This window comes from Trachinotus anak, unplaced genomic scaffold (genome assembly GCF_046630095.1).
Source record: "Trachinotus anak isolate AG129_WGS33_773 ecotype Australia unplaced genomic scaffold, CSIRO_AGI_Tana_v1 ptg000012l, whole genome shotgun sequence".
Lineage (NCBI taxonomy): Eukaryota > Metazoa > Chordata > Actinopteri > Carangiformes > Carangidae > Trachinotus > Trachinotus anak.
Genome location: NW_027273863.1, coordinates 21,396,538 through 21,419,833, shown reverse-complemented (window position 1 = coordinate 21,419,833; position 23,296 = coordinate 21,396,538). Strand labels below are relative to the sequence as shown.

General features: G+C 39.9%; 1 pseudogene; it reads left to right on the top strand.

The window, feature by feature from the left end:
* The window catches only part of LOC139629172 (contactin-associated protein-like 4), a 102,567-nt pseudogene that overhangs the window by 28,964 nt on the left and 50,307 nt on the right, over nucleotides 1-23,296 (top strand).

Here is a 23,296-nt window from a genome sequence, read left to right as displayed (position 1 = left end):
GAATGCTATAGCATTTTTCAAATCCAGCTCCAGCTGTTGACAGATTAGGAGAGATGCTTGTGTCACATTTCTTCACCGACTGTATTAACTGTGAAAAGCCCACATGATCCCAGCTGTCTGCTGAGGAAATCAATAAATAAATGAATGTCTCCATCTCATTTCCATCTCCTGCTGATGCAGCTAACACTCTGCCTCCTCCAGTTGGTCTCAGAGGAGCAGCTTCACTTTCACTTCATTTACTCACTAAATGAACAGATTAGCAGAGCTCTGAAATATCACCTACAAGATGAATGCAGGTATTTTGTGCGATGGCTTTAGCCTCCTTGTCGCTTCATCATAACAATGGACAGTAATCAAAATTTAGTTTGTCGTAGAGGTTTATCTACAAGCAGGTGATGAATCATCTGGCAACTGATTTTATTTTATTCATTTTATTTTTTGCTTTTTTCTCTGTATCTCCACACACACACACACACACACACACACACACACCTTATGTACTGTATAATATTATGTGTAGACTTCTAATTATACTATAATTTTACTAAACTTTATCATTATCTGCAGCACCAAAGTATATTTACACAGCTGCTGCAGAAACATATTGAAAAACTTATGATATTGTGTTGTCATATCATATATTACATTTACAGTACAGTAACATATTTACTGTTAAAGGCAGGAAGTCTTATCTGTCTCATATGGAGTGGTGGAAACTGGCAGTAATATATTAGTCTAATGTTCACATTGTGAGTATATATATACACACTATATATATATATATATATATATATATATATATATATATATATATATATATATATATATATAAAAATAAATAAATAAATAAACCCTCGTTGATATGTTTAGCCGTGATCTTATTTCTTAACAGCAATGTAGATAACCACCGTTTTAGTCTGTATATTTACAATAAGCTTGTCACAAAACGAATCTTCAGAAGCAGTAACTTCATTAAAAATGTTGACTCAGAACAAAAAGATTCAATCTTTGTGCTCGACTTGGCACAGAAAGAAACTGTCCTACTCCACAGACTAACTCCAACATAGAGCCGTTGGCTGTGACATAACTAGAGGAGCATTTTGACATTTTTACTATTAAGTCACTAAATACACTTTAGCAGTTCTTAATATGGCTCTTACACCCCATGCTTCTTATGATTGTAACCATGGCGACAGAGGTCCTGTACACCTGCTGCCATAGGGACACTATTTCAGGAGACGTGCCTATGGGTTGTATCAGAGAGTAGGGACAAACCACATATGAGGGTGTTTACATTGGAGGACTGGTTTCCAGCTGGTGGTCGGGGTGGATGGTGGGCGCACAAAGGGCAGGACTGTCTCACCAAACCTCAGGGTTCTTTGGTTAAGGCTGAAGATAAGATCATGGTTTTGGTTAAATGTTAATAAACATGTTGTGTCTCATGTTAAGCATAACCATAAAAAAACGATAATAATGCTGTAGGCTATTCACTGTGAGCAGATATTGTTATGTCGAAAGAAAAAAAAAAAAAATAATGTCAGCAAACATCTCATGTTCAGTCTCAATATTTTCGTGACTTGCCAATCAAGGTAATTAACAACATCTCAAAACATAAACAGGAAACATAATGATTTATAATTACTGTATCTTTCCTTTGAAACACATTTGCTGTTGCAGATTAGTTTTACATAGACTTGATTTCTAGCAGACAGAGTTGAATATGTAAAACACACACACACACACACACACACACAGTAACAGGAGGAGAATGGTCAACACCACACCCACAGCCATGTATGTAGCTGTTGTACTAAATAAAAATCATTGTGTTTAAGATTCATTTTCTCTAAATAATGTGTCACCAGAAACATCTTCTAACCAAAGCAGCCTTTGTGTCAGCTTATGCAGCCGGTTGATAGAGTCTGTGCCAGTTCGCAGGACATTGTTGAGACCCATGGTGTGTCTAACAGATTATGACATGCTGAACGGATAAAGCCTTCAGCTGAAACGTCCACAGATTTCCCTCTTTGAGGTTAATTTCTTGCCACATTGTTTTATCGCACACAGCTCAGCTCAGCTCAGCTCAGCTCAGCAGTGATAAATGTGTTTATGTCTGAGGTAAAGCATGTGTGGAGATATACACATATTCTTTTTTCATGCATAGCAGTTTCTTGTGAAAAGGTGGCACGCTCAATAATTTTGTTCATCCGCATCATTTTTACATCTAGGCCCAGAAATGCTGGGCTCTGGCAGGCAGTAGATTGGAGATTAATGTCTCTTTCACCAAGGACCTGCAGGATGAATGACTCACTGCTTTGGATTCCTCACCTCTCTGTTTTGATCCTCAGTCTCTACTTCATTTTGATTTCCCTATTTCCACTTTTTATATTTCACTCTTAGTCGTAGTCGTTAGTTTCTCTTTCCTCCTCATCAGTGGGAACTAATTTAGTCAGCTCAGTCTCCTTGCCAAATGTTAATAGCAGTCTGCATGTTTAAATGTTTCCTTTTCTCAGGCCATACTGACAGTGATCAGTGATGTCTGTGCAATTATGTCCGAATAGACTTAAGAATTATTGTGGCCCAGTAATCACTTTCTAAATGAATTAGATTTAAAAGTGGAATTAAACTTTAATTGGATCCTGTTCTGGTTGTGTGTATGGATTGCTGACTAATCACATATTGATTTACATTTGTGTGTTCATTGCGCGCTCTATTGAGTTGACAAAGTTCCAATATTACACTTAAAACTGGAGTGGAAATGTGTTGCACTTTGCCTGCAGTGGACGTCCGACGTTTCCCAGCCTGTTGCAGCACGGACCCCATTAGGTTCCCCGTCCATCTGACATGTTATCGGGCTGCTGAAATTACCATCCAACTTGCTGTTATTCACATTCAAATTACGAGCTCTCGCTTCTCTCTCTCTCTCTCTCTCTCTCTCTCTCTCTCTCTCTCTCTCTCTCTCTCTCTCTCTCTCTCTCTCTCTCTCTCTCTCTCTCTCTCTCTCTCTCTCTCTCTCTCTCTCTCTCTCTCTCTCTCTCTCTGTGTAACAATGTCCGTTCACTTTTCCACCTGTCTCTCACTGTAACAGCTCACCTCTATCGCTGCCCGCCCGGCCTTTTCCTTCCCACTTGACTCTTCATTTTACTCATGTCTCTCCCTTTGTATGTTCCCGTCTGTCCTCTGTACCTGTCAGGTGGAATATCGGTGCATTATTAATGATTCAGCTGCCCTTTCTTTACTTATCCATCCATCGGCTCCTTATAGTGACCATAGTCAGGCTTGGTCTCCCTTCAGCAGTAAAGCAGAAGGACAGCTGTGCAGCCTGACTGGCTCTCCTCTTTACCTGTTACATACACTACTGCTCTAATAACAAGACGGAGACAAATTGAATTAGTGTCAGGTGTCAGAGCCCTTACAGCTGAAGTGGATTACTGAAGTATGAGGGATGAAGTGAGAGGTTAAACCCACCTCAAGTTAGTTTATACTATAGAATTTTCCTTTCATTAGTACAAGATTAAATGAAACTATATCCTTCTGTGTATCATATTATATATTATCATACAAACAATATTTAATGATGGGACCTTTACGGAAAAACAGGCATAAATTAGTTGCATTTAAATAGATTATCTGCATTTTACTGGTCCATAACTTCTCAATAATTTTCTTGTAATTTACTTTTTTTTTTAAAATTTAGTATGAATTCTAATGAAAACAGAGAGAGCTAAATTAGTAGCCTACAATTAATGAATTCCAATGAATTTATAATGTTTTTTTATAACGTAATCTAGAGGAATCTCTTGGTCATTGCACTGTTGGTCAGCTGAACTGGATTTCCCCAGTGTCAGCCTGACAGAAAAGCAGTGATTGTACCTCAGCGTCATGAAGCCTGACGCGCGGGAACTGATTTGTTGTTCAGTGTTTGATTTCACTCATCATTAGCATCACTGCAGCACTCCTTCTGTTGTTATATTACTTAACCTAAAGGAATTTATTAACAGCCTCTTACTTACTTTCTCACAAATTTCAGTAATGGAATTAACTTAGCTGCATCAACAAATGTCTTGTGTCACTGAAAATAAGATTATTGAGCCTTTCAGCAACAACAGGTGAAAGTTGAAGGGGAAAACACAAGTCACAAAGTCTTGTGCTCTCCACAGTTACCATAGCCCAGTTTGTATTTACATTTCTGAGGCGGTGCGCGGTACTGGCAGCAGGGAAGAGGAACCACATACATCCACTCGCAGACACCCACTGACAGAATTAAATTGACTTAACTTGAATTTGTGGGCGATAAACAGGCTTATGGATGGCATGAAGACAGTCTGGACATTCACGCAAAGCCAGAGAAGGGACAGGGAAAATGTTGCAGTGGGCAACAGGCAGGTTTGTAAAACAGAAAACAAGCAGACAAAAAATACATAAGAATGGCTGAACATGGAAAAATGGCAGTATGGCAACACTGACTGTCTGGTAGACTGGAGAAAATGCTGGGGGTTTATACTGAGGTGAATGAGTGAACAAGCCACAGGTGTGGTTCAGCGAGGGAATGAGGGACAGGTGTGCACAGTGGGTGTGGCCATGAGGTGACTGGCAAAGTGAGGAAGACTGAGGGCATCTGGTGGACAGGTGGGAATAACAGGATTTAGAGTCCTAACAGATGACGAATGGGGAAGAAAGGAGGTTTGCAGGACTGAGGGCGACTCCTCACTTCCTGCACTCACGTCTCTTCTTCGTGTCTTTGCTCCTCCCAACGAGGATGACAGAGAGAGAGGCAAGGACAGAGGACGTATATTTACCAACTTCGAAGGGATGGCAACTGTCAAATGTGGACAAATAAGTCACTTTAACAAAGGAAACATCTGGTGCCTGTTGACTTCTGCTCCAATATTGTAGCCGTATATTTTTTTCTGAATGAGCCAAGATAAACTTGGACTGAAAAATAAGAAGAGAAGAAGAAAAGAAAAGCCTCTTGGCTTATGAGGGAAATAATAAACAAAGCTGCATGATTCAGATTCCACCCACAGATATTTTTCATTTTATGAATAAACATGAATAACATAATAGCTGCTGCTTCTCATTCCTGTTTCTACAGGTGTTTTGCCTGCAGCATTACAAATAATGATTTGTTATTAATATTATAGTAAAGCTGTTTCCACCACAGCTCATCCAACCCTTTACTGCAGCATCAGATCAGCTGACCAATCAATAAACAGATTCCAATCAAAGGAGTCGCTGCCCTCTGGTAAAAAGCTTCTACATCGCTCCTCGCTCCTCTGGGAGCCTCCTCACTGCTCACTCCTCGTCTCCTCTGAGACACATCTAAGGGACTGGAATATTAACATTAGACCAGATAACAGAGGAGCGAGGATGGGGTGAAGCATAAATTACCTGAATGGACTTCACACTGAATGGAGGAGAAAGGGAGACAGAGCAGGTGTCAATGTGTCACCAGTGTAGCTACAGCAACCCCATACGCACATGTAATATATGCACATATATTGAATTTTTATTTATGACATCAAATAAAAGCACATAAATAAAAAATATAGATGAAACCTATTAGAAATTGTAACAATTTCATATATTGACATATATGCCTATTATGTATGTATGCATATATAGTAGACATGTGTTTTATAGATATATATCCATCCCAAAGCCTGTCAATATATGTTGATATTATATACAGTGGGGTCCAAAAGTCCATAATGGAAAATGGAATTGTTTAAACTTAAATATGAAATTAAGTAGAAAAACATATATAAGCACATCTAATTTTTATATGTAGGCTATGCTGTTTTAATAAACCTGCATATATACATTTAATATATATTGTAAACATATATACATGTTATACCATATAGAAAATTCATCATATAGATAACATTTATATAATATATGTACTTATACAAATTTTACTATGGGCATTTAATATATGTTATAAACCTATATCTTCATAGATCCAGAGGATGGATGTATATATTGGATAATAATGTAAGTGATACATGTGGCAACATCACTCTTGATATAGGGACATTTCATTAAATTACATCTCTGTATGGGTCAACATCAACGGTCTACATTGCTACCCCAAGATACACAAGCTGTCTGGGTGGACAAAAACTGCTTTCCGTCTTTTTAAGCTACACTAAAATTCAATTGAAGTACAAATATAAACCATGAATTTTAAATTCAGCTGTGGTGGTGAAATAATGTGCAAGACAGAGCAGTCGAAACAGAAAAGATAATGCAGTGTAGCTCTCAGCCTTTTGTGCAGTAGGAAACAAACTCATTTTCCATTTGCTTGTTTAGCTAATAGCTGACTTTTAGCTACATGGCGTCTTTCAGTGGCATCAGTCACATGGCTTTTGTAATTGCTGTGGTGAAATTGGATGTGTGATAAAACTCACAAATGAAAAGCAAATTAAAATGCTGGTTTATTTAAATCCAAGAAATGTCAGATAATGAGCTACATGTTGCCACTGGCAACTGTCTCAGTGTCCCCTGATTGGTGAAGCCTGAAGGAGAATTGGCAGAGCAGTGATGTCACACACACACACTCACCATCCTGAACTGTAACTACATTCTTCAGTGGGTGGTTAGATTTAGTTCCTTGATAGACACTGGGGGAGAGAGAAACCAGGGAGATTGCTTTGATTTAAAGTGACAACTGTGACAGAAAGTGTTTTGACCGTCACTTCACCTCTGTTTCAGTTATACCGACAGGGTGGACACAGTAAATCGGTGTAACGCCTCTCGCCCTCCGAGTCATTTCCTCTGATCTCTCTCTCTTTTCCTCTACAGTCTAATCTTCATGAGTAAAGGTCAGAGTGTCTGCTCTTTTCTGTGCTGCTGTCACGGGACACGTCTGTTAGTCAAGTGCTTATTAGCTTTGGCCTTTAGCTCTTTAAAGATCAGGCACCACCAGCCACCGGAGCGACACTGGTTCATTTTCACAGCAGTGATTTTCTGCCACTGCGCATTGTTCAGACTCCTTTTTGACTGATAAGGAAAGAGAGGAAATACTGAAACTACAGTTTCTTCTTGCACTTCCCACGCTCTTTATAAAGAGAAACTAGTTTTACAAATGAGGAGCTAAGATAGATTTAACTATGATCATAATACCGAACCAAACACTGATCTCAAGAACGAGTACTACAGGTGCTTTTGTAGCAAAGCTGACATTTTGCTTTGATGAGATTCCAGTAACTTACATGGTCTTTGTCTTGTGGGTAACTGTGAGTGATGTAAATATATGGAGCTCGTGTTATTGCAGCTCGACACTGCTCAACATGTGAGGGAAACTGGGCAAAGCCAGCTGGTGCTGGAAAGGTGATTTTAGTCGACACCAAATCTGTCTTCATTGCACTTCATCACATTTTACGCTAATCAGCACACCAACTTTCTCATTTCAAACAATATTTCAAGTTCTTTTCCCCAGATTTTCTGCATCCCCACTCATTTTATTATACACAAATAAATAAATAAATTAATAATGCACTTATTGTCAGATCCAGATGGATGAATCCAGATTCCATCCTGGTCATTAGGGAGCAACCTTTGATCAGCTCTTGACGCAATCTAACTGTGCTCTGTGGACTTGGAGAAGGCTTATGACCCTGTTCTTTGAGTATCTTTTGGTTGTTACTGCAGGAATACAGGCTGCTGAGCACATCATTAAGGAGCTGTCTTGTCCTTGTATAACAAGAATGTGAGCTCTTTAATCTCAACTTAAGGTCAAACACATTCTTAGACGATGTTGGGGTTCACCAGGGGTGAGGATTGTCAGAAAATCTGTTTTTAATTATCATGGACAAAATCTCAAGGCTGAGAGATGGAGAAAGTCCAGTTTGGTGGCTGATTCTTTCCTTCTCAGTGATGTAGTTCTGTTTGCTTCAATAAGCAAACACAGCCTCTACTGACTGTCAGCTCCACCAAGTCTGATGCAATGGTACTCTGGTTTAAAAAAGTGCACTGCTCCCTTCAGACTGGGAGAGTGAGTGGCTGCCCAAATGTGAAGGGTGGTAGAATAAAACAGAGACAGACTGGTTCAGTGGCAGGACTGGGTGCTAGACTAGGCTGAGCTTCAAGGTGAAACTATCAATTCACCAGTTAATCAATGTTCAATGCATTCACTGAAAAAGCTACACATTTACATTTCCCTGCTTACTGGGCCCAAATGGAATTAGCTTTTGTGTTGTGCTGACTAATGGACCACACAAATGACACAAAAACATTTGACAGCCGGAAAAAAAGGCTTTCTGGACCCAAGGGTATCTTCTAGCTTGCAGTTGTGACTTTAGCCTCAACACCAAAGTGGGACAGCCGAGCACTGTCCCCTGGAGGGTTATGATAAATTCTGTTTGTTGTTTTGTTTGCATGGTAACATGAGAACAAGTGACTTTTACACTGTTACTTTTAATGCTTTCCAGGAGCTTATCAATGTCCAATATTTGTGTCTCTCCTCTTTTTTATTCTGTATGGGTGGTTGTGTATGTTTATACTGTTCTGTGTGTGTGTGTGTGAGTGTGTGTGTGAGTGTGTGTGTGCGTGCACGTGTGCTCAGTGGGACATAGGTGAGCAGCCCTCTTCTTCAGAAGCGTCCATCTGGTGCACCACTTTGGCCTGACAAAGCACTTTCCCCCACACACACACACACAGAGAGAGAGATAGAGAGAGAGAGAGAGAGAGATACTTCTCTCTCAGTTGTCTCTGTATCTGAAAACACAGGCAACTTTAACGTCAAATATCTTGCATATGGCTAATCAATAACATGCTCCACAGCCTTTATTCAAAATATTTTAGTATAAGGCACTTTTCTACTTGCATGATGTGCAGCTAGTCAACACTATACAATACTACACAAAGGAAACTCTTCCAATCTATTGAAAAACCATGCGTTTATTTAAACTAATCAACGTATCCATTCCAATGCCCTGTTTTTATTTTCTCAGCTTACTTGCCCAGAATACAACAGATCAATATGTTACAACACTGCTCTTTAGTGGTGATATGTAACATGGGAAAGGAGCCTGCAGGGCTACTGTAAAACTAATCAATGCTTGGCACCACAACCTCTCATTGATGATATTTTATATAGCAAAGGCTGCAGACTTGCGGGCAAACTGTAGAACTAATCAATAGATCACGCCGCAGCCTCTTAGTAATGCTATATGTGGAAAAGGATGAAAATGGTGCTGCATTCTGTGTAACTCAGCGATGCATGGCAGCGCAACCTCTTATCGATGTTTTGTTTGGGAAATATAATAAGGCGACACACAATAATATTAAATTAACTGGTGAACGTTTCAGCGCTGAGGTCAAAGAAGATAGTTTAGGATCTTGCCAAGAGGATGTCAGGAGAGTCTTGAGGGCAGAAAATGTTTTATTTTCATAAAGATTAAAAAGAAAGGCTTCCTCTACAACTGCCACAGAAAGAATGAAATGATTCTCCCATCACTGAGAGCAGGCTCAGACACTCCGGTGGTTTGAAGTTTACATAGAAATCACAGCATGAGGGATAGTGGCATGTTCAAGCATCGCTTCATTACAAAATGTTTTTTTTATTGAACAGGTTGCCATGAAAATTTTTCTTTGGTGATCTGATCATTAGTAGGTCCAAATGCCTAAATAGATGCACTGGCATTTGTGGTTTTAAGTGAAAAGTCTCAACAGCTATTAGACAGACGGCGATGAGATACAAACATTCACGTTCTCCTCAGGATGAATCGTCACAACTTTACTCAACAGCACCATCATCAGGTTAAAATTAAAGTATTTTGGCTAATGACCAAAAATCTGCAAACGACTGACACTCTACTTAGCAAATATGTGATACTTGCACCAGAGCTGCCAGCTGTCTTTGTCCTATTTAAGCCATTTGCATGCTTTATTGAATAAATGCAGTCTCATTTAACAGCAGCTAAAGTTGCCAATTTTATTTTATTTTTTCTATTTTGATTTAAAATGTTTGTCTCATTCATACATTTGGTGACCATGTGTAAGGTGGGGGCTACGCTGCATTTCATTGTGCAACCCATTGATGTATAATGTGAGTTAAGATTACAGGTTAGAGGTCACATTTTGGTCACATATGGGGAATTTGTGTGCTGGGAAAGTGAGTGAGAATGTGAGAAAGTCTGTCACCCAGAATGTCTGCTGAACAAACTGCTTTTTTCTCAAAAAAAAAAAAAAAAAAATCGAAGTCTAAAGACAGATGATAATTGAACAAGCATAAAAAGCTGTGAAGGCTGCAGGTTTGGAAATTGGAAAACTGTTCAGAGTTGGCAGAGGTTTGCATTCTTTTGAGTTTGTGAATTTACTATTCTGTGTAAAACACACCAGCAATCTGACTCCCGCGGATTCTTTTCAGTCAGTCATCTAAATTAAAAAACTCTGGCAGGATCTTGAAATTCAACCAGCTCTCTGTTTCAGCACAACAAGGAAAATACACAACACAGCGTTTATCTGTTACACCGAAATAGGTTTTAAACTGTTGTGTGTTGTATTGCAAAAATGTGCTTTATTCTGGCTCTGTTACAACAAAATGTGATGTTAGGAAAGGCTTAAAGGTCAAGCAATTTATTCCTCACACACACACACACACACACACACACACACACACACACAAACATACACACACGCACACACACACACACACACACACAAACATACACACACGCACACACACTGGTGACTTAAAAGCTCATTACAACTTACATTTCATTTTAGACCTTTCTTTAATGTTCACTCTCTGCAGGAGCTGGAGGTTGGTCCCCTCTCACCTCAGACAGGTATCAGTGGTTGGAGGTCGACCTGGGTGAGCGGACCAAGATCACCGCTGTTGCTACCCAGGGCCGATATGGCAGCTCTGATTGGCTGTTGTCGTACCTACTGATGTTCAGTGACACGGGACACAACTGGAAACAGTACAGACAGGAGGACAGTATAGGGGTGAGTCCATAATGGAGTATATACTGCCAAAACAGTCTGCTGTGATAAATAGTACAAAACCTGAGACCTTAAAACAGTAACAAATAACCAACTGAAAATGTTCAACTGTCTGCCAACAACCCTGCTGTCCTTTTTGTTGGAGGCCTGTTGTTTTCTTGAAATGGATAATTAGGCTTCATTTTTAAAATTCATTTTATTTCACATAGTGCTATCCTCTGTCTAAACACAGTCCCACACAGCAGTTGTTCAACAACAGCAGACAGTAACAGTATGTCGCGTACAGTTTTTCTCTAAAGCAGTGAATCGCTTATTTGTCCCACAGGGCTGTCACATTAATGTGACATTCAAAACAGCTGTTATACCCATAAATAATGCGTTGACAAATAATAAGAATGACAGGGTGATGTTTCCTCACTGTTTATCTCAGATGTATTTAACAAGCACATCAACCATTTCAAACATACAGGAAACAAGACTTTCTCAGGGGAATATACACCCTATCTGAGTGACAGTTATTATTATTTACCTGAGACAATTCTCACATTCTTGACTGGTTCTGGCCAACAGCATGTAGCTATGGCTTAGTAAAAATACAAAATATAAAATACACAAATGACTGTAGAAATGCACATATGTTTGACATGACTATATTACAGACTATTGCTTTACTATCCCTCTAAATCAAGTGTATTGTCCTTTAATTTCTCACACTGGCAGGAAAACACTGAATGTATAAATTGTCTGTGATAAACATTTAATTTATAACAATATAGTTTAACAGGACACATGAAGAACCGAGAAAAACCTAATATATGGTCAAATCCTGATTTTCTCCTGCGCTTCCCTGGAGCAGCCTGGTACAGGTAGACAAGAGGTGTCGCACTAAGCCCCCAGGTTGGCATCTATACACAGTCCAGTCATCTACCAGGTTTATACTCAGTTTGTTTGAAAAAAAGTCTCTAAATCTAGCAACAGTGTGCTAAGTTGGCAACACTGCAGGCTGTAAACACCACCCTGCTAATAGAACCTGTTTGCACCAGAAACTCCAACTCAGTCACAGGGCACTTGGCTGACCATAGGTGGAAAAATGATCAGTCAGTCAGTCAGTCAGTCAGGGACATTCCAGATTATGGGGTTGCCCCGCGGTCCAACCATAAACAAGTAGAACAGTAGCACCTTAAGTGTACTGCAGTGTAGGTGATAAATGCAAAAATGAACAGCCCTCAAGTTCATTACAACTCATTTTCCTGGACTACAGTCATATTTACAGGGGACATGATGTTTAGCAGCACTGATCTGCAGGGATCAGTCCATCCTGCAGAGATAATCACAGCCATCAGGAGCCTTTGACTCTTCATTAATAATGGATGAACAAATGAAAGAGCTCTGCTGACAGTGTGGACCTCTTGCCAAAGCACTTCTGCTGCTGTTGATGGACACAAAGAAGAAGACAGAGGAGCAGCCAAATGGTACTTTCCTGGCTGAGATCATGCAGTGCAGACTGGAGTCCGGAGGCTAAAATCAATGATAAAGTCCAGTTTGTTTGGTAGAAAAAAAAGCCAAAAAAAAGCAATAAAAAGCAAAACAAAATGAAAAAAACAAAACACAAAGCTGTGGTGCTTTTACCTACATCTTTAATCCCTTCTGTCTTTTTTACTGTTAACTTTTTCAACATTGCATTTAATTGGTTTGCCATTTTTAATATGGAGAGGAGACTGACAATAAAAACCTGAGAACAAATGGTGTTCATGTAAGAAAAACAATTCACTCATTCACTTTGATGCTCAATGCTTTGTAGCCATGATAGCAGCAATGTCAGACAGGTCTGCCATTTTAGTCCAGACAGAAATATTTCAACAAGAATTGTTGAAGAATTTAAATTTTGTGCAGAAGTTCACGTAGTCCCGAGAGATTGAAGCCTCTGTCACAATAAAGTTGAAATTTTGTGAATCACTGTTGTCAGGTTTCATCACTTTAACAAGAAACAAATTAGCCAAGACATTCACTGTTCATTCGAGGACATTTTTATTAACAGCTAACAACAATGTGAGATAACCAGAAGCTCACAAGTGATTCTGGATAGTTTGAGCATCCTTTCAATTACTGTTTCCATCAGCATGTAGAAAATTATGAATTAGATGTTTAATATTTGCTGGCTAGTTTTCCTTCTGGCCAATGTGGAAAAATAAATGTTTCCTGTATCTCCTTTTTAGGTTGAATTTACACTGATGTATGACATTATCTGCTGCAGTCTTTGGATGAACTGACAATTTAAATTAGTGGTTTCATAAGTTACAAGCCATAAATGGTGTGTTGTCCAGTTGCAGACATACATGCAATTTAGGCTGGACATAAATCATTTCTTTAAACTGTTATGTCAAGAACTGATAAAAAAGAAATCATCAGGGGGGCAGCAGAGGCATCACCTCCTAGTAGACCCAGCACTTCCCGTCAGTGTTTTCTCAACACATAAATGTCGTATTGGACTTGTTTGACCCACAGAGGTACATGGTTCTGTAACACACACCGGAATACTAAATAGTTTTGATCCTGTTTGTGTAGAGAGCAAACACAGTGATGAATCCTGTCAAAATATGTTTAATTAATAGTTGATTTTTTTTTTTTTTTTTACCTGCAATGCTCTCAGTGAGTCCAGTACCAAATCAGGTCGTGCAACAAACATGGAAAAACATGGAATATTAACCCACAGTGAGCATAGACACATCCAGAGTAAAACCACATTTGTTACAGTCGTTCAGAGAGGAGCTTGTGATTAGGAGCCAAGCCGAGGCAATTTCCTCATATAGAGAGAATCCAGCTAATCTCAGCACTGAGGATCTTCTCACTGAGAGCAGAGAACAGCTTCTCACAGCTTAAAAACATGTGGACCTGACACTCTACATAAACTGTGCACAATCCCACTCACATTTCAAAGTGTTTATGAGCGTCTGTGTGGCAGGCTTAAAGAAGCTGTCAGAGGAAAAAGTTGATGGCAGGGCTGGTGGATTAACCACAACATACTGGGCTACTGCCGTCATCTTACTGGGCGGAAAAACAGTGAGGGGAAGTTTTTTTCTTTTTCTTTTATTGTTTTTCTTCCCATTTTTCTTTCTTTTGAACTGTAGGGAATAATGTAACTGTATATATCTTTGTTCTCTTTTTCTTTTACTATGTCACTATTTTGTATAAAGAAATGACTAGAAATTGGACAAAACTTGAAATGAAGATGCTTTTCAGTTGAAGATGAGATGCAAAGACTTTTGTCACATGCCATTGTTTACAAATGTTTTTTTTCCCCATTGCACAGGAAACATCTATGTGTGAATTGACTATTGAAAAAATATGGATCGCAATTAACAGTGTGAACACAGGAGATGTCTGTACGCCCTTTAATACTGCACAGCCACAGAAATCCATGTACACACACACAAACACACATAAACAAACTATCATTATAAGTTACACAAACCAAGCTTCTCTTTTCATCATACGAGGAGATCCAGCTCCAGTCTCTCATGATTCCAGAGGAATTAATAAGTTAATTATGTGTCTAAGCTTTTATTCAGCAGTGGGAGAGCCAGTTAACCTGCATGTCAACTTCAAGGGAGGGATGTAATTAGGATAGATACCCAGATGGGAGAGATGGAAAGAGATGAAGAGAGCGATGCATCAGGCATTCAGCCCGGAGTCAGAAGGAGGGAAACCGATCAGTTTCATGTTCATTCTCCACATCTTGTAAACAGACTGTTTATTGTTCATCAAGATAATTATGTCATAAAAATAGGAGGGTAATTATAGCCACACTATGCAGCGTGACTATAACTGGCAATGTCAGTCTGTTGATCCACCACTTAGGTCTAAACAATTATTGGACTCACTGCTATTAAAGTTTGGACAGATATTCATGGTCCCCAGAGGATAACTGATCATCTGATTTTCCCTCTATCGCCACCATGAAGTTGACATTTGCAGTTGAAATGTATGAGAACTACTGGATGGATTGCCCTTGAATTTGGTTCAGACACACTGGTCCCTTCCTTTTTCTTATTCCCTGACTGATTATCTAACACCATCATCAAGTTAAAGCTTTAGTTTGTCTAGTGTATCAAGTGGCCAGGTTGCATATCATGGTTTGATTTGTGTATCCTGCTCTCTCTCCTCACATTTCTTGTCCGTCTACACCAGTGGTTCCCGACATTTTCCAGCTCATGGCCCACTGTAAAATCTCCAAAATGTTGGCAGTCCACATCCAACCCTGTAACAATACAGAGGCCAAATGAGAAGTTCTCAAAGCACTTTTTATTTTAATGATAACAACCAAACCTTCAGGATTGAACTGAAAGCAGGGGAAGCTTAATTTTCTTTTTTGTTGGATGGGGGGAGATCACTCGTTGATTCACTATTTGTCACTTGAGTCACTCTCCTTTCAATTCTTCCTGTTGCTACAACTTTCTATCCTGATACTCCAGTTGTTGCCATTGATGTAATCTTTTAGCACACAGTTGGACTGAGATAGCAAACAAGTATACAACGTAGTCGGATGGTAAAGTGGTCCTGCTGGAGACAACATAAAGGTTCCATTCATTGGCTTAATACTTATCTTTATGACCAAATACCAGCACAACCCATGTCAGCCTCAGCAATACATTGTGTTAATTGCTTATTCCACAGGAAATGATGCCTGTCAGATTTGTGTCAGGGGGGTCAGCGGTTAGTCACTGGACTGAAGATGAAAGTGGGAGGAAGTAGTGGTCTTTATTCATGACCCACTCCTGGACCCCCTGCAGTTCGCCTACAGAGCCAACAGGTCTGTAGACGACGCCGTCAACATGGCTCTCCACTTCATCCTCCAGCACCTGGACTCCTCAGGGACCTATGCCAGGATCCTGTTTGTGGACTTCAGCTCTGCCTTCAACACCATCATCCCGGCTCTGCTGCAGGACAAGCTCTCCCAGCTGAGCGTGCCTGACTCCACCTGCAGGTGGATCACCGACTTCCTGTCTGACAGGAGGCAGCATGTGAAGCTAGGAAAGCACGTGTCTGACTCCCAGACCATCAGCACTGGATCCCCACAAGGCTGCGTTCTTTCTCCTCTGCTCTTCTCCCTGTACACCAACACCTGCACCTCCAGCCATCAGTCTGTCAAGCTCCTGAAGTTTGCAGACGACACCACTCTCATTGGACTCATCTCTGATGGCGATGAGTCTGCCTACAGGTGGGAGACTGAGCGTCTGGTGACCTGGTGCAGGCAGAACAACCTAGAGCTAAACGCTCTGAAGACAGTGGAAATGATAGTGGACTTCAGGAAGAGCCCAGCCCCACCCACCCCCATCTCCCTGTGTGACTCCCCCGTGGCTACCGTGGAGCATTTTCGCTTCTTGGGAACCACCATCACACAGGATCTCAAATGGGAGCTAAACATCAGCTCCCTCATCAAAAAAGCTCAGCAGAGGATGTATTTCCTGAGGCAATTGAAGAAGTTCAACCTGCCAAGGACTATGATGGTGAACTTCTACACCTCCATCATCGAGTCCATCCTCACCTCCTCCATCACCATCTGGTACGCTGCTGCCACGGAGAGGGACAATAACAGACTGCAGCGTATCATCCACTCTGCTGAGAAGGTGATTGGCTGCAATCTTCCGTCCCTCCAGGACCTGTACGCCTCAAGGGCTCTGAGGCGTGCAGGGAAGATTGTAGCTGACTCCTCCCACCCTGGACACAAACTCTTTGAGTCACTCCCCTCTGGCAGGAGGCTGCGGTCCTTCAGGACCAAAACCTCTCGCCACAAAAATAGCTTCTTCCCATCTGCTATTAGCCTCATCAACAAGGCTAGAGAGCCCCACTGTTGCTGATCAATTGCACCAATCACCAGAAAAAATTCCTTGTATGTGAAAACATACTTGGCAATAAAACTGATTCTGATTCTGATTCTGATTCTGATTCTGATGTCTGATGGCCTTTTCATGTAAACTGAACACAGTCAGTGAAGGTGTCATCCTTGTTTGTGTGTTTTCAGTCTTTTCCAGGGAACAGCAACGCAGACAGTGTGGTTCAGTACAAACTGCAGCAGCCGGCAATCGCTCGCTTCCTCCGCCTCATTCCTCTGGGCTGGAACCCCAGCGGGCGGATCGGACTGCGGCTGGAGAATTACGGATGTCCTTATAGTAAGTCTTATCTTTTATATTGGACTGACCAGTAGTAAAGTAAAGATAAGTAAAGATGGTGCATATTAATGTACAACTTTTATCCAGCTGAATTATTTAAAATGATCAATTGAAGAGAAAGTTACCAATTCAATAGATATCAAGTTTTTCCATAGAACTGCATGTAAATATGTAATAACTTCATAATTCATAATTTCCCCAAGAATAACAAAGTGTTTTTCATAAAAGCCACTTGTCTAAAAATACCTTGTAGTGCTGAAGCTTGGAGGTAGGCCTCCAGGAAACTGATATTGTGTGTGCACATTTTGATTTTTACACAGTATCGCCCTCTCATTTTAACTGGTTTCATTTTGTTGTGTGTGTTTCATATTTTCATATAAGAAACACAAAGGTTTGCTGCCAGCTGTGTCACCTTCGTCACATTTTAATTCTGGCCTCTGTTATCAACACTGGTAGCTATGTTATACACCTTTCTCCCCTAAGATATAAAACATATTGTGTCAAAAGTGCAAGTGGTTCCGTTTCTATTTTTCCTATTTTACAACTGATTTTCTCTGTATTAACTCTGGCATCAAAACAATGAAAATAAACCCACCTCACACCGTGTTTTCAGCAACAAAAACATATGTTTAACTCATTCAGGTTCTTTTTTTTAATGTTTCACAACAGATTTTTAATATAACTGCAATTTATTAATTGTAATTGAAATTAACAAATATCACACCCTCTGTCTCCGTTTAAAAAAAAAAATGTAAGACAGTAAAACAGTTAATTGTCAGTTTAGTTTGTTGAGTGAAGATTAAAAGCCTTTTTACACAGAATGTATCACAGATAAAGGGCACAAAAACATGAAATACATATACTGATTGACATTGACTGATATGTTCAATATGAACATTTTTTGCAACTTGCCAGAATCGTGAATTATCAACATTTCCCAATTATATTATGATAGAAAATGTAATTAGACCGGCATTATGTTCCCTTCAAATTTATTTGTTAAGGGCATTTGGTGCAAATTAATTGTGTATACACATAATTTCTAGGGAACAGGATTGGATGGAGAATAGACGTTCTCATTTTATTGCTAACTTGTCGAATTGCTAAGCACCACTGTTTGCAGTCAGATGTAAACAGTGAAGCTTTTTGCCATTGTTGTTACATTGCCATGTAGCTTGTGATTGGCTGAACCTTCAAATCTTATGTGTGTATGTACAATATGCGCATATTTAATTTGGTTAGTGACATATTAGAGTCACAGCCTGGCTCTTACAGCCATGACAAGGAGGGAGATGCACCATGTTAACATTAAACACAAGTATTTATCTAACAGGAAAAAGCAATAAAAATATAATTGCAAATGAAAATCCTACAGCATGTGTCAGTAGGTCAGTGTGAAATGTATGATGTGTGCATGAAAAATACAGATGTGGGTAAGTGATGCCTGTAAAGAGAGGGAGAGAGAGAGAACATGAGTGACAGGAAGTGCCTTTTATAGGCAGGTGAACAGGAGGTCGCCACATTAGTCTGCCAAAAATCAGTCTCTGTGCGGAAAATGTGAGCTGCAGTTACTTTGCAGTTGTGCCACCAATCTTCACTCAGACAAACTTTTGCATCATTGCACATGTAGCATATGTGACAGAGCACATATATCTGCTGCACCTTTGTATCTGCAGACAGCAGGAACTGCACCGGTTAGTAAAACGTATACACTGATGTGAACTTGTTAGAGAGATTGTGAGCTTGTGTTTGAGGCTCTGTGTTGATTTGGAAATTTCAATCGATGTTTAAGTCTGTCCCTGTTCTTTTAGGATTCACACGGTTCACAGTCGGGAGGTTCAGAGAGTCTTTACACCTAATCTCTCCTTCACAAACACACACACACGCACACACTGCTCACCTCGCCTCATCACAAATTCCCAGCTAGACTGAGGGTACTACATTTTATGTGCTAAACAGAATACAAATGTCATCATCATGTAACACACACAAAGTCCTTATCACTGTCTCCCTCTTTGTTGTGCAGCTTCTGATGTGGTGAGTTTTGACAGTGGCAGCAGTGGTCTGGTCTACAGGTTCAGTCCCAGCCCAAGGAGGACGTCCAAAGAAGTCGTCTCTCTGAAGTTTAAAACCCTGAAGAATGCTGGGACACTGCTCCGAGCAGAGGGACAGGAAGGACTCAGCCTCAGTCTGGAGTTAGAGAGAGGAAAGCTACAGCTGCTGCTCAGACAAGGTACAGCACACCAGACACTGACATCCAATTACAGATAATGACATCTATTTATAGATACTGATGTCTGCTGCACTGTGGAGTAACACTGTATAGATACCAGGTTTATCTGTGGAAGGAGTGGGAGATAAAGGTACCTAAATCAAGTCTAGCATTATTAGGAGAAATGCCAGGCTTCAGAAGATTTTATTGTTGACATTTTCAGAAAAAATGAAAAAATGAAAATGTTGCAGATAAACACATGAATGTCATTTCCATCTGTATAATCTGCCAGATGTGTCCCCTGTTTTCTGATGGAAACTCTCAGCTGAAGAAATTTGATCAGCAAGGACACATTTTGTTACTTGTAATATGTGAATTACTTTATGGTCACAAAAATGTGTGTATCAGGTCCAGGAGAATATAAACTCTGTGGAACAACTTTAGATTGGTTTTGATTGGGTGAGGTGGCCGACATGCACGCAGCCACATGATTGGTTTAAATCTTGGCTCAGACTCTGCTGCTGCATCTCTGTCTAGTTACAGCTGTGATGGATGGTTCCCGTTTACTGTAGCATGTGTTAGGGCTGGACTCTGAGGGACAACACAAATGCCTTACTGTCTATACAGAGTGGTGTGTGTGTGTGTGTGTGTGTGTGTGTGTGTGTGTGTGTGTGTGTGTGTGTGTGTAAACGGGGTTAAACCAGAGGTTGTCAGGCTGCCATGCTGAATCATCACCATATGGCTCTTCTCTTGGCCTCCTCTCTCTCTTTCTCTATTTCACATCTTTGAAAGCACTCTTTCCTCCATCTGCTTCTCCCTCTCCCTCCTTCTCTCATCTATCTCTTTCTACCTTTTCTTCTAACTGTATTAAAGTGCTTTATAACTCTTGCTGAAAGACTGAGTCCTACAAAGACAGACAACAACGCTCTAAGAAAAGGACGTGCACCTTTAAGAGAGACAAAAACAATTTGTCACTTAAAGTTCAAATCCTGTTTCCTTGTGTCAGTTGTTTAATTATTGTTTGTTATATGCAAAATACGTGTAAAAAATGCTTTTGCGTAAACCTTAAAATGCTTTTAATATCTTAATGCTCTTAATGCCTTCAACTTGGGGGTGTACAGAGAAATGTATGTAATTAAAGGTCCCATATTTTACAGTTTTGATAACTGTAAAAATATATATTTGTAATTTTTCAAAACAATCTCAATGTAGTTTTACATCTCCTCTCTCAGGCTTCTCTTTGAAACTGAAGTGACAACAGGTCGGTGAGCCAATCAAAAGAGAAGCTCTTAGCCTCTCTTCTGATTGGCTGACTGTTTTCGTAATGATCGAATAAAAATACAGCAGATTTCAGATAAGCACTCAGAGAAACCAAATCCTGCAAGGTTGAACGGTGGGTCCAGGGGAGGTGGGCTTGGGGCATTGAGAGCAGTGACTGCTTTGTTGTGACATCACAAAGTTACAGAAGTCCTGACGGGTCTTTTTAAGGCTCAGTGTCTGAATACGGGCTGTGCATATTTCTCTACGGACTGAGCACTTTGATATTTTCACAGTATTAATATAGAACATAGACCTGCTTTATAATCAAAAAATACATGGACATCTCACTTTATACAATATGAGACCTTTAAATATGATTGTGGAGAGGTAGGTAAAACAGCCCATCATATAAAACTAGCAGCAGAGCATTATCATGGGTCAGAGGTGTGTGTCTGGAGATTAGTTGGCAAAAACATTGTTGACATTTTCAAAAGAGCATGGTGGTTAGGTCTAATATATTCATGTCTCTCCTGTCTGCCTCCTGTCCTTCTGCTTTCACTGCAGCACTGCTGTAGTCACTAAACCACACCCACATTTGACTGAGCCGATCAAACCTGAAACATTTGATTTAAATGCCTCTCGTAACTAAACCCCAGCCACATCTTCTGTTTCCTGTGGAAATGTGTCGCAAGGAGAGTCAGTGTCAGCTTAAACAAAGCACAGTGTGACTGTTCTACAATAATGAAAGGCTGTGCCATGTTATAGTCAAAGAAAGGCAGTGTCACCGTGAGGAGAGACTGCAGCTCAGAGAGAGGAAATTAAAGCCATCCACTGGAATGATAGAAGAGAGTTTTGTATGAGCACTTTTTTTGCTGTGAGAACCCAAACAGGCTTTTCTCTCTTTGTTTCTGTATCTCTCTCAACTCATTATTTTTTGTCTTTTCTTTTCTTTTTTGCTTCCCATTACTTTATTTATTTCATATTAAAAGAAGCCTTTTGTCTTTTTCAACTATATCTTTCTATCTTGTGATTTTGTTGTTGTTTCCTTTGATATTCTTGTGGATTTTGGTCTCTTGCATATGCTACTGCAATTCTTCACCCTTTTCTCCTCTGTTTTCATGGTCTGATACCCTTCATCTTTCTTCTCTTGTTATTTGTCACTCTCCCTCCCTCCCTCATTTTCTGTACATTGGCTTTTTAGGTTACTGATTGTGTAATTTGAGTCATCTGCTGTGTGCACTGACCCTGAGCTCATGCATGGCCTGCTCCGCTCTGCTCTGCTAACACTAACGCATCCAGGTCTGGTCTGAACATATTGCGGTTTGCTTTATGAGGCAACTCTGAGTAACAGCCCTGCACAGAAACAGAAACAGCAGCTCTGTCGTGGAGAAGAGAGAGACCAAAACACTGACAGAAAACTAACGCATTAAATCGTTTTCCGTCAGTGTCGACTCCCGTGCAGTTCAGTTTTGTCTCGTCATGTACAGTAAACCATCGTTTCCATACCGTAGATTATTTTATCATTTGTTCACCAAATTTTTCAAGTGAGATGTTTTTTTTTCAAAATAAGGGTCTTGTCGAAACATTGCCCTTGTTTTATTCCATGTAATTCAATCTTGTGTGATAGATCAAACCAAAATCATGTAAAGATCATGTAACAAAGGGTGATTTACCCTTTGTTACATGATCTTTGCTCAGTGATAATTTTAGATAACCAGGTACAGTAACTAGATTGAAGAAGCTTTTCACTGCAGACATTGAACTCCATTCAGTCTGCCTGTTGCTGTCTAAAGAGCTGGTTTTTTAAGATTTATGTCTGCTATTCAAAACCAACCCTTTTTCCTCTCTGCTTTCTATTCATCAAAATGTCAGGTCAGTGTATTGTGTCTCATAACTCAGACAGTCCTTCTTACTCTTGTCACTTAAGTAATTGTAAGAAAACAAATATGCCGGTGTGTCCTGCCCCAGTGCTTGATCTTAGCTGTAATCAAAGGCATCGTTTTGATTAAGGATATAATCACATCTAACCTTTCTGAGTTAAAATGTCTAAAGACGACTAGACCTGATTGTATGATGTTATATATTTTGTTGAGTTGTGTGCTTACATTATCCCCAGCAATGTTTGTTTCCAGCAATTTTCAATCCTAGAGATATCCATAATTTTAATTAGGTTATACATTTTCTCTGCCAGAAGCGGTCAAAAGAGATATTTAACCAGTGTAAGCTACATTTTTATGATGTAATATTTAGAGCTTGGTCATTTTAAACTATATATTTTAACTGGATTAAGGATTTTAGTCATTGGACGTCTGGATCTGAAGTTATCAGAAAAACAAGCTAGGTACTACTTGTTCCATAGTAAAAAAACCTCCTGAACAACTAAGACTAAAGAAATCCTAACCGACTGCAGTGACACCAATGGTGGTGAAGACAACAATTCCCACAACCCCATGCAACTTCACAACGTCCCCAAAGTCCTTCTTTTGTTATTATTTTGACTGAGAGACCCCGAGCTGCAGAAAATTACATATTGTGCATTTAGCCATGATGATATGTATTTGAAATCAAAATAGTATCATATAATCAAAATAATAAAAAATATCAAAACTTGACCTGATAACAGTTGTAGGATGATGATAATAGATAGTTGTCGCATTACATTTGTATCAGTCTTGCTTATGTCCTCTGCTGTTGCCAGTAG